Genomic DNA, 12,435 nt, shown 5'->3' with positions numbered 1-12,435 from the left:
GGAAACTTGACCCTAAAACAGTTACCTGTTTCTTTATCGGGTATCCTGATAATTCTAAGGGTTATCGTTTTTATTGTCCTTCCCATGTCACCCGTATTGTTGAAACCAAGCGTGTCGCGTTCCTGGAGGATTTCAAGGTCAGTGGGAGCAGTACCAACCCTTATGAAGAATTGCAAGAAGTACAAGACGCGGGGGGAGAGACTCGTCGCTTACCATTACTCCGATTACTCCTCTTGTACCCAATGCAACTATTGTACCTGAAGTTACTGCACCAACTCCAAATTCACCTCCACAATTAGAACCTATTATACCTCATGATGAAGGCACATTAAACGCTCATAACCAAGACAACGCTGAACCCGGTAATCCACTCAGGAGGTCATCTAGGCAAAGAAGGCCTACTAATTGGGATGATTATGTTACCTACCTGACTGAAATGGATCCCGGAAAGCTCAATGATCCTATCTCTTACAATGAAGCCATTAGTAGTGATCAGTCTTCTGAATGGAATAAAGCGATGATTGATGAGCTTGAATCCATGAAGAAAAATGACGTTTGGGATTTGGTAGAATTACCCAACGGTGTGAACCAGTAGGATGTAAATGGGTGTTCAAAACAAAACTGGATCCGAATGGGAACGTTGAACGCTACAAAGCGAGATTGGTTGCAAAGGGCTACACTTAGAAAGAGGGAATTGATTATCAAGAGAGATTTTCACCTGTCTCTCGTAAAGATTCATTAAGGATCGTTATGGCCCTAGTAGCTCATTTTGATTTAGAGCTGCATCAGATGGACGTTAAAACCGCTTTCCTTAACGGAGACTTGGACGAAGATGTTTACATGAAACAACCTGAAGGCTTTAAACCTGAAGGTCAGGAGCATCTAGTCTGTAAGTTAAAGAAATCCATTTACGGGTTAAAACAAGCATCACGTCAATGGTACCTCAAGTTTGATGAAGTCATGAAGAAACAAGGTTTCATGAAGAATCAAGTGGATCAATGCACCTACCTCAAGATGAGTGGGAGCAACTTTGCTATACTTGTCCTTTACGTAGATGATATTCTATTGGCAAGTAATAGTTTAGACATGTTGCATGAGTCGAAGCGGTTACTCTCGCATAACTTCGACATGAAGGATCTCGGAGATGCTTCTTACGTCATTGGCATCGAAATTCACCGAGATAGACACAAGGGGATCTTAGGACTATCCCAAAAGGCTTACATAGATCGTGTCCTTACACGATATAACATGCAACAGTGCAAACCCTCCGTCGCTCCAGTAGTTAAGGGAGATGTTTTCGGTTCATTCCAGTGTCCGACAACAGAGGTTGAGAAGAAGCAAATGAGCCAGATACCTTACGCGTCAGTAGTCGAGAGCCTGATGTATGCTCAAGTCTGTACTCGCCTAGATATCGCTTATATTGCTGGAATGCTAGGCCGTTATCAGACTAATCCTGGCCTAGATCACTGGAAAGCAGCTAAGAAGGTACTTCGATATCTGCAAGGGACGAAAGACTATAAACTGACTTATAGAAGAAGTGATCATTTAGAAGCGGTGGGCTATTCTGATTCTGACTTTGCCAAGTGCAGAGATGACAAGAAATCCACTTCGGGCTATATCTTTATGTTAGCAGGCGGCCCTATCTCATGGAAGAGTCATAAACAACAGTTGACCACAACTTCCACAATGATGGCAGAGTACATTGCTGTTTATAACGCAACCTGTCATGGAATGTTGCTTAGAAATCTGATCACTGGACTCAAAATCGTTAATTCCATCTAGACCATTGAAGCTTTACTGTGATAATTCAGCTGCCGTTAGTTTCTCGAACAGTAACAGTTCGACTGGAGCTGGTTTATATCTCGATACAAAATATCTATTTGTACGTGAACGAGTTGAGGAAAATAATCTTTGTATCGAGTATATTAGTACTAAGGATATGCTTACGGATCCGATGACTAAAGGTCTCCCTCCTAAGGTTTATGAAGAACATGTGCGGAATATGGAATTTAGTAAAGACCTTATTTAAGCATATTGTACTAGCTTATGTTTTATGATTAATGAAATTTCCTCAGTTTGATTTTGTATGTCTCTTAGAATATGTTCAACCGGTATAATGGCATATAGACAAATAAAGTTACAAGTCAAACAAAGGGCTTACGCGTATTTTGATCATGACGATTAGGTTTTAAATTAAGGCTATAGTATGATTAATGGGGGTCCTGAGTCGCACAATGATTATTTCTCTGCTATAGTACTTGTTTAAGGCTAAAATGAGTGTTAACTCCTGATCAGGCTTATCTAATACTCATAGTAAATGATTACTCGGCTAAGTGGGATAATGTAAGATTAAATATATTATGTATTAATGTTTAATCTATAGCCATTATAATCATTTACATAATATAGATCAAAATATATTATAACCTATTAAATAATTAGTTGGTAATTGTTGATGGACCATATTACCCTTATTAACTAATTAGGTTTCCTCCTGGGTGCTTATATAAGGAGAATTATGTGGAGGTTAAAGGGTTGCTCAATTACACAATTAGACACACCCCATTAGTCATAACATCACAATTCGACCTCCTCTCCTAACCGATACCCTTTTCGGTTTTTCTAAGTCCCCATCATCAGTCAGCACCCTAAGGAGGAACCAGACCACGATGACAAGCATGTCGAACTCCATTACTGGATTCTCCAACGCACTGTCTGCTGTAACAGGTATGTTTTAATGTTTTCCTTCATGAACAAACAGAACTGATTCATCAGCCCACACTTAAGGGCAACGTGTAAGAGACTAAAAATGAGATGAGGGAATTTAAAATTTAATACTTATGATTTTTTTTGTGCTTTGAGTATGTTCCTAAACATGAATCAAAGTTCTGTTTAATAGTTGTCGCGATGTGGGAGTTTTGCTTAAGAAAGGTAATGTTTGAGATGTTTTTTTATAGGATTTTTCCAAGATTTCAAGTGGAATTAGTAAAATTATATGGAGACTTGTGGTGCTAGAGATTAGTGGTTGAAAATAATGTTGCCATGATTGGGACTTGGGTTAGGAATAATCACAATCAAAATCCAAATTAACGTGTTAACTTGGATTACAAATTAGCATCACAGTGTCATGTATATACAACCTGCATTATGAGTCAAATTTGGTATGAAAATGCTTTCTAGTAAACTGTCGGGGTGGATCTTGTGACATGGAGGTCACGGGTTTGAGTCATGGCCTCTTGTAGAACTGTAAGGTAAGAATGTGTACATTAGGCCCAAGTTGGGGCCCAACTTGTAGAAATACGGGAACATTATGCGCTTTCTAGCAGATTGTCTCAAGCATTTTAAGATTCTCTGTTAGATGGGCAAGTTAGGTGCTAAAATCTTTATTTACGGGTTTGATTGGTTGATTACATTGCAAAGTTTGTGTGAAAGGTTAGATTCGTAAAATATCAAGTTGGGAAAGGCAAATTGGTATCTAGGTGAATTAGACAAGTGTGAAGGGTCTTGATTCCTAAGAGTTGTAGTGGGCCGTCAATTTACTGCCCCTTTAATTCTCAGACTTCTACCATTTGTGTTTTTTTTAAATAGATTTAAATTTTAAAACATTATTGCATTTAGTTGACTTTAATAAGGATTAGGTTTATTTGCTTGAATGGGCCTAACTAAATAGGATAAGCTAATGAGTTTAAAAAACCATAGAGTTTTAACTTCGAAGTTTAATTATATGCTTTTAGTTTTGATCAATTAAAAAAAAATAGGACCTCATGGAAGAGTAGGCCTGGGAGGTCGCCCATCCCACGGGCCATCCTTGGTAGTGGCTGTGGCAATTTGTAGGGGTGCTAAACGGGTCTTGTTCGCAGGTTGGCTGGTTTAATCTGACTCGAACCCGAAAGTTTTACACGAACCCAAACCCGAAAATCCTATCATACATATGAACGCGACCACGACCTGAAATTTTGTGGGTTGACCCGAACACGACCTGTTCAACCCTAATTTTTTTTATTTTTTCTTCTGAAATTAATATATTAAAATTAATATTTACTTAAAAACACAAATGTATATAATACAATTATATTTAAATTATAAAATTTGATGTTAATTTCTCTTTTTAAAATATAATTATGACATAAAATACACATCCTATTTAATTTATGACATAAAACATATTGTAAAATCCATCTATACTATATAATAAAAGAAACTAACTTTTGGACACGTGTCATTCATTGAAGTTATCTTCAAATTTATACTTATCTTTGGACACGTGTCATTCATTGAAGGTATCTTCAAATTTATCTTATATTAATTAAATAAATTAATATTAAATCTTAGTAATTAATAATCTCAATCTCATATTTGTATAAAAAATTTAATCATGAAATCAAATGAGTAGATGACCATGAATTAATTAAAATCATAGATTATCATATAATAATTGCATTTGAATTCATTAAAGCCATCTATTTTTTATAGATAATTAATATCAATTAAACGATAATCATAAAATTAAATTTAATAAAATATTAATCAATGTTTATTGGTTCTATACTTTTATTTTTGTGTTCAACTCTCAACTCAAATACGGTAATCACTATGTTTACGTGACATTTATAAATAGCATCACCGCAATCACTCCATCCATCGTATATCGAGTATATCTGTTAGTTTTTTTAAAGATATAAATTTTTATTAGATTCATTCAACCCGTGTGATAAACGGTTTTTTTAAAGATATAACATTTTTATTTTTTATTATACAAAATTACATTTATGCAACTCGTGTAATACGCAGGGTTTTTAAAAATATAACTTTTTTTATTATGTAGTATATAAAATTAAATTTATTCATCCATATAATACATAGGGTTTCTAAAGATACAACTTTTTATTGTTTGATATATAAAATTACATGTGCTCAACACATATAATACACGAGGTTCTTAAAAATGTAACTTTTTTCATCATTTAATATATAAAATTAAATTTACTCAACCCGTAAAATACATGAGATTCTTAAAAATACAATATTTATTCAACCCGTGTAATACACGGGGTTGTAACCTAGTATATAATATAATATAATATAAATGTGTTAAAAGGGTCAACCCGACCGGGTTAACCCGAACCAAACCCTTTAACCTAAACGGGTTCACGAGTTCAACCTGACCATTTATTATCACGTATACCATTTAGTTTTTCATGTCGAAAAAAAGTCGATAACCAACCCTAACTAGGACACACCTAACCCATGTAACCCGGACTCAGGGTGCCTAACCATATACATGAAAATGTCAAATGAGTTGTCAAATTAAGTGGGTTGTGAGAGCCAAGTGGGGCTAGCTTACTTGGTAGAGGCACTTGCCTCTTAGTGGGAGGTCTTGGGTTCAATCCCAAGCAAGAGTGAAGAGTGAGTTATTTGTAAATATAGGAGTTTGGGAGAGTAACGTTAGCCATTAAAAAAAAAAAGTGGGTTGTGAGAAGTTTGGCAGGTTTAATTTTTGGATAATTATTTATTTAGTTGTAACATTAAATGGGTTCGTACGTTGACTTATTTAATTGTAAATTTTTAGCTTGTTAGTTTTTTTTAACAGGTTACCAACCCGGCAACCCTTATCTGTAGATTCAACACTAACCACTTCATTTTCATGCCCACTTCGTGCTACGTCATGTCGGGAATTTCCACCCCTAAGTTGGACATGGAGAGTTGCTGATCGTTCGACAATAGCAATAAAAAAAAAGTAAACAAGTTTCTCTTTTGCAGTTTCACATGACATGCAATATAAAGAACTAGAAAGCTCTTTTCAATATTTATAATATGTACACAAAACTTGAACTAGAAACCATTAGAGTTCGACTAAAACTACCATGCATAATTCAAAAATAGTCAAGTAATCACTCTTAAGTATTTAGTTATACCAACAAGAATGAGATATAAACAGTTATATAATATAATTTCGGCTCGTCAGTATAGTAAATGTTAGTCTTGCGAAGTTTGGTTGTTTGGAAACCTTATGCACCATGAACTTGTTTGCTTTCGTTCAAGCATATCGTCTGGCACTTCAAAGTAAGTTAAGAATTTTTAACATCACAAGTTATGTGATCTTTATGATTTAATTCTACTTCCTGCGTGAACTCTGTTATATGATTTTGCACCGCGTTTTTGTTTGACACTTTTTTATGTGATGTTGAATGCATGATATATATCACTTTTTGGCAACTTTCAAATCATATGTTTAAAGTCATTGGTGCTTTACATGATGTTGTTTAGGCTCAGATGCATGATTGCATATACCTTTTAGGAGTGGTGTTACTTTACCTTTTTTTGCATTGTGGAATTTAGATCACTTGGCATATGTTCTTTATGCAATCATGTGATGTGCATACTCTAAATAAAGAAAAAAACATATAAAGAGAAGTTCACAGATCTGGATGCTGAGTGGGAAAGTGTTAATGCTGGCTTGGAAAAGTTCGGGCCAAAAGGGGTAATGGTGTTGGTTGAAACGGGTTGGGTTGGGTTAACCGACTCATATGCCCTTGTTTATTCACTTTCTTTTGAATTCTATGACTATGAGTACTTAATTTGATTATGATTTCTATGTTATTATAAATATAATAGACCTTTTATTAGTAAAGCGAGTTAGGAGCTTTTTTATGCATTTGAATAGATACGTTAAGCCCGTTTGTTCGTTACCTTTTTTTATTTAACCCGTTAGAGATAAAAACAACCCAAAGTGAACCGTTGTTTATTGTTAGGTAAAAGTTTGTTTTACATGTTGATTTGAGAATGCAAACTTTAAAACCCGTTCTATAACTATTTTGGCGTGAGCGAGCAGTCATCTTGGGAAGAAATTGCACAAGCTAGTACTTACTCATGAACGGGTCAAACGGGTCAATTCGCGTTTGTTTTACCTTTAAAGGGTAAACTAACATAAAAAGTTAGTTAAAAAAGAAAACTGGTCAAATGGGTTGAAATTCGTGCAACATGCGCATAAAGCCTCTTAGTCTAAATTTAGTAGTTATTTTGCAAGAAAATTCTAAATTTATTTTGGGGATACTCCTAAGCAAATATTAGGATTCCCCTAGATCCAAAAAAAACATTGGGATACCCCTGAACTTGTCTTCTAGATCAACCCAGGGGCGCAACTTCCTTGGGGCGGGAGCCCCCCCCCCCCGAACTTTTCGACGCGTAGTGTTATGAACATCACCTTCGTACAGAAATTTTTAGGTATATACATTTTCGCCCCCCCCCCCCCCCCCCCGGGAGTTGGGAAAAATCGACCCCCAACCTTCGCCAATGGATCCGCCGCCACTGATTGACAAGAAGTCGAAATCTACAACCCGTTGTGTTTAACGTTCGGGTAATGTACTGTTTCTTTTCTAGAAATATGATAACCTATTTGAGCGGAACGCCAGCAGTCAAAAGTTCCCCGGGCCAAGCAATGACTAGAGACAGTTTATCAAGCGAAAGATCACCCGGGAGACAATACGGGTTAAAACGATCAAAATGCCCTTGTAACGCCTGTAAAGTTATATTCTGGTTGATCATTAGAAGGATAACTTTTATGTTCTTTAACCATGTCATGAGCAATTCATTATTTCTTAGCATTTTTATGTTGACTGTACTAGTACTAGTAGTTGAAATCTAGTTTATAGAGAAAATGTAAAATTTACATTTCATTTATAAATTGTTGGTTCTATTTCTGTTTCAGTTTTTAAAATCTAGTCCAATCATTCGGATAGTAAAGGCTAAAAGCATTTAAATCGGGTCCAATTATTTGAAATAATCAAACAAGAATTTTGGACCATGTAACTTTGTAAAACATATTAAGTGTAATAATTGTTTAAATATTATATCTTATGTTTTAGTTGTAATAATCTAACCTTCATTTTTCTCTTCCACTATGTACATATGATGAAATCTACGTGTACTGGTACTTATTGCACCTTTATAAATTATAATTATGCGCATTGTAGCCTAGTGACGTCTTTGAAGAGGCTCAAGGACCATTAGGTCCTGAGTTCGATTTCTATAAGGAGGTTTTTTACATGATGTATATGCATTATCGCGTAGTGGAGATGGATATAATCGGGTGGTTCTGATGATGACACAATAATACTTCAGTGTCCGTTAGTGTTATCGTTAAAAAAACATGCAAGTAAACTTTTAATATTAATTATCAAGAATTAATAGATTTTTAATTTTATAAACGCCATTAACAAAAAGAAACATTAAATAAATTAAGATCAATTTCGTAACTAAATAGCTTAAAATAGAATATCAATTTGAATTATTAGAAAAATTATAATATGTGGTGTAGTCATGATCCTAATGATCATCACCACCCTCCAGGTCAGCGACATGCCACCCCACCCTCATCCACCACCCTATATGGTGTGGACCACACTATCTTCCATGATCCTCCCCACCAATAAAAATCCCGTAAGTAACTGAAAGAGGGTCATAGCTCTCATGGATTAAACCATGCGAACCAGCATGGTTTGAGAAGGGGGTAGTGTACCACGAGAATTATGTCTCGCATGACAATCCATGATCCAATCCACTACCCCATACCTCATAGCTTAATTCTTATTAGTTATCTTAAATTGAACCAATAACTAGGGTGGAGATACAATAGGAAGATTATTTGGCTAGGAAGTGATTTTGACCATCCATTAAGTTAATCAAGGGCTAAGATTAAATCAGGGAAATTGAAAGGAAGAAAAGAGGCGTGTGAGTTTGTTCAAGGGCATTCTAGTCAATCCAAGCCAATAGTTTCTCTCTCCTCCAATTCCCCCTCATTTTTTAAACGTGAATAACTCTTTCATACGACATTATTTTTTTATAAAAATTGCAACAAAAAAACGAGCGTTTTTTTATCTTTAAAACGAGTATACTATTGCTATATTTAAAAAAAAAATTAAAACCCAGTTGCGTAAAACGCAATAGAAAAACCACCAGTTACGTAAAACGCAATGAAAAAAAACCTAAAAAATGACATTTTTCTAAAACGCAATGCACCAAAAACACAAAAAAATGACTTATTTGTAAAACGCAATGGCCAGGAAACACACAGAAATGTCTTATTTGTAAAACGCAATGGCCAGAAAACACATAAAAATGTGTTTTACCTAAAACGCAATGCACCAAAAACACAAAGAAATGTCTTATTTGTAAAACGCAATGGCCAGAAAACACTTAAAATGTTTGTTTTCTAAAACGCAATGGACTGAAAACACATAAAAAGTGTTTTACCTAAAACGCAATGCACCAAAAACACAAAGAAATGTCTTATATGTAAAACGTAATGACCAGAAAACACTTAAAATGACTCATTCTAAAACGCAATGGACTGAAAACACCTAAAAACGTGTTTTACCTAAAACGCAATGACTAAAAACACTTAAAAATGTGTTTTTTTCTAAAACGCAATAGCCAGAAACCACATAAAACTCTCTTATTTCTAAAACGCAATGGACACATAAAACTGTCTGTCACTGTGAACTGTCTGAATTGTCTATGAATTACTGTTTTCGAAATGAGCCAATTTCTAGAAAATTAATTTTTCTGATGCGTTTTTAGTACAGCAATTTAATCGACCCCAGCCAGGGGCTCTGCCCCTTGGACCCCGCCAGGGGCTGCCGCCCCTGGGACCTCGCTACCAGGGGATGCCGCCCCCGGACCCCCACAAAGATCGTAAAACGCAATGACTGAATCAAAAACCCAGATCGTGAAAATGAAATTAAAGCATTTCTTACATGGATCGAAGCCGATTTCTTCATCAATTGACGAAATTTGAATGATAGAAACACTTATCAACGTTCGAATCGAACGAATCGAGTGATTATCTCCAAAATCACCGGAAAAAACGAGATTTTTTTATGAAATTAAACTGGGTTTTCTTCAAAAAAAGCTGAAGAACACGTTGATCGGGTTTTGAATCATTGATTGGTGATGAAAATCGCACTATAATGTAGTGATTATTGAGATAGAAAGTGAAGAAATAGTTGAAGATGGTGGGTTTTGAAAATGGTGGGTTTTGAAGTTACTGGGTTTTCAAAAAGGAAGAAGAAGGAGTTGGATTGACTAAAATACCCTTTCTCTTTATCTTAAAATTTGCCACATGTCATAATCCTATGACTTCCTATCCTTCCTAGCGAAAATTAACTTTCTATTTGATATTTTCCCCCAATAACTATATTACTCTATATACGAAATGAAGTTGTTTTGAACATTGTTATATATCTTCTCATCCATTTGGTAAAACTCTGAATTGCATTATTGGTTTACGTTTTTAATTTACCCCTTTTCATACAACTCTGAATAGAAACTTTCTTCTGTTTTACTATGTATGTCCTCGTGTGGTTGAGTTGTTGCTCAACTCTACTAGACTTGCGAACATGTATATTTTCTTTTTGTGCTTCCGCTAGTCTCATGTTTAACTAATTGACCGACTTTCCTCAATTTCGTTAGCAAAACCGTTATTTTTATCAGTATACAACCTCTTTTACTTCTGGTTGGTATTTTTCTACATCATTCACTAGCACGAAACTTAGCACCAATCTATACAACTTATACCCAACAACTACACACTTTTGCTCCATCTAGTTATTTATATTATAATTATAAACATAAGAATATATGAACAAGATCCCATTGTGAAAACTATACTTTTCATTTCTTTTATTTAATATACTTCCACAGTTGACGTCACCTAAACGACCACATAACCAAGTAAGCCTACATATCAAACATAAATACATGCTATGATTCTTTCCAAAATAATGTGTTATAGTTTAGTGTATCATCTTAACTATCATCATGTAGCTCCGTACACAAACGTTATATGAGTTAACTTGAGTATCGTAGATGTGGGAAACCAAAACAAAAACAAAATGCCTTTGATTCAGCCCTACAACCTTTTCTAGAATTCCAGGTATGATGACATATTTACACCTATAGTTGTGAAATAATTGAATTACAATGCTTTTTGAAAGACATGGTGCAGATCTTTATAGCTTCACTCATTCACTCGATATTTCAATTTGTTGCATCCTACTATAAGCCTGAATTGTTATGACATAGACACCATCTTTTTATGTGTAATCTGTTATGTATTGTATACTTTAACTGATGTATATTACAATTTTTCAAGGCTCTAATCTTTTTTCTTCTAATTTGATTATATAAGCAGCCAACCAACAATGACTTTTGCAATTACTATTGGTTTATGCTCACTCCCTTACTTTTATAGATGATTATGAATGGATCTAATAATTATTTATGAAATCGTTTTAATCTCAGTTCACTTTCATCTTATTTTAGGTTTAAGCACTTTAGTTGTTTACTGACTCGGAAGGAGGGAGGGAGGGTTGATTCAAGAAAAAGGTTGAGGTTTAAAAATTGGAAGTTTTCTGCAACAGGGTTGTTTAGGTATGCAGTAACTTATTTATTTGTTAATTATTTCAGACATTCTCTCTTTCAATTTGTAAGGTATGGATTTGACATTATTCCTCCCTAAAATCATTGTTTTAGTTGATCAGGACCACATGATTAGTCTTATTCATGTAAAAAGAAAAATTATAAGAACAATGCTTAATATGTTGGAACAAAAAGAAAGTTGGTGATACAATCTTGGCTAAACTCACTCCTTTCTTTTTTTTTTTTTAAGTTGTAGGTGGTAGGCTGAGCAATTGGAGTGCACTAAAGAGGAATTCTGGTAATGCTTCAATTTGCGCATTTAGATACTAATCTAAATTTACCTACTTAATCTTCATGTAAAAATTAAAAATATAAATTATATTTTTAATTTACAAGAGTTAAAAAGAAATTAGCTGAGAACACATGCAATGCTATTTTTAGTAAGGTACATCATCGATTAATATCATATTCATGTTCCAGATTTTATTAAAGATTGTCCTTTAAACCTCCTAAGAACACCTTTTTGGTGCCGCCGGTGATCCAAATGTTTCTTGCTATCTCTTATATTCATGCCTATTTATTATGAATGTAAATGTAAATTTGATATGAAGTTTTTAATAAAAATTTGATAAATACGATATATATTTATTTTATATGACTTTCATTTAAATTTTTTAATTAACCCAAAGAAGTGTATCACACGGGTTCGGTTTGCTGACAAAAGATTGAGATGTATTAGCTTTTGGAAGGCATGTGAATTATAAGCCTGCTTTTGAAGTCGTCTTTCTATGGATCAATGAACTTTTGTCGTCAAAAGACCATCTTGACTTTTTCACCCTATTGTGCATAATACAAAATTTTTATGAACATTATTTTTAGGAACTTTCTTAAGATAGAGGTTCTTAAATGGAGCATGATTTAGCAAAGAGCACAATTGTTTTTTATAACCTATTAAAGCTTTTAGTTGACTTCAAACTTGGTTTTAGAATTTGATGCCCTATTAGTGAGGCGAGCGAA

Source organism: Helianthus annuus, chromosome 11 (genome assembly GCF_002127325.2).
Source record: "Helianthus annuus cultivar XRQ/B chromosome 11, HanXRQr2.0-SUNRISE, whole genome shotgun sequence".
Classification (NCBI taxonomy): Eukaryota; Viridiplantae; Streptophyta; class Magnoliopsida; order Asterales; family Asteraceae; genus Helianthus; species Helianthus annuus.
Note: the sequence above shows the minus strand (reverse complement) of the source record.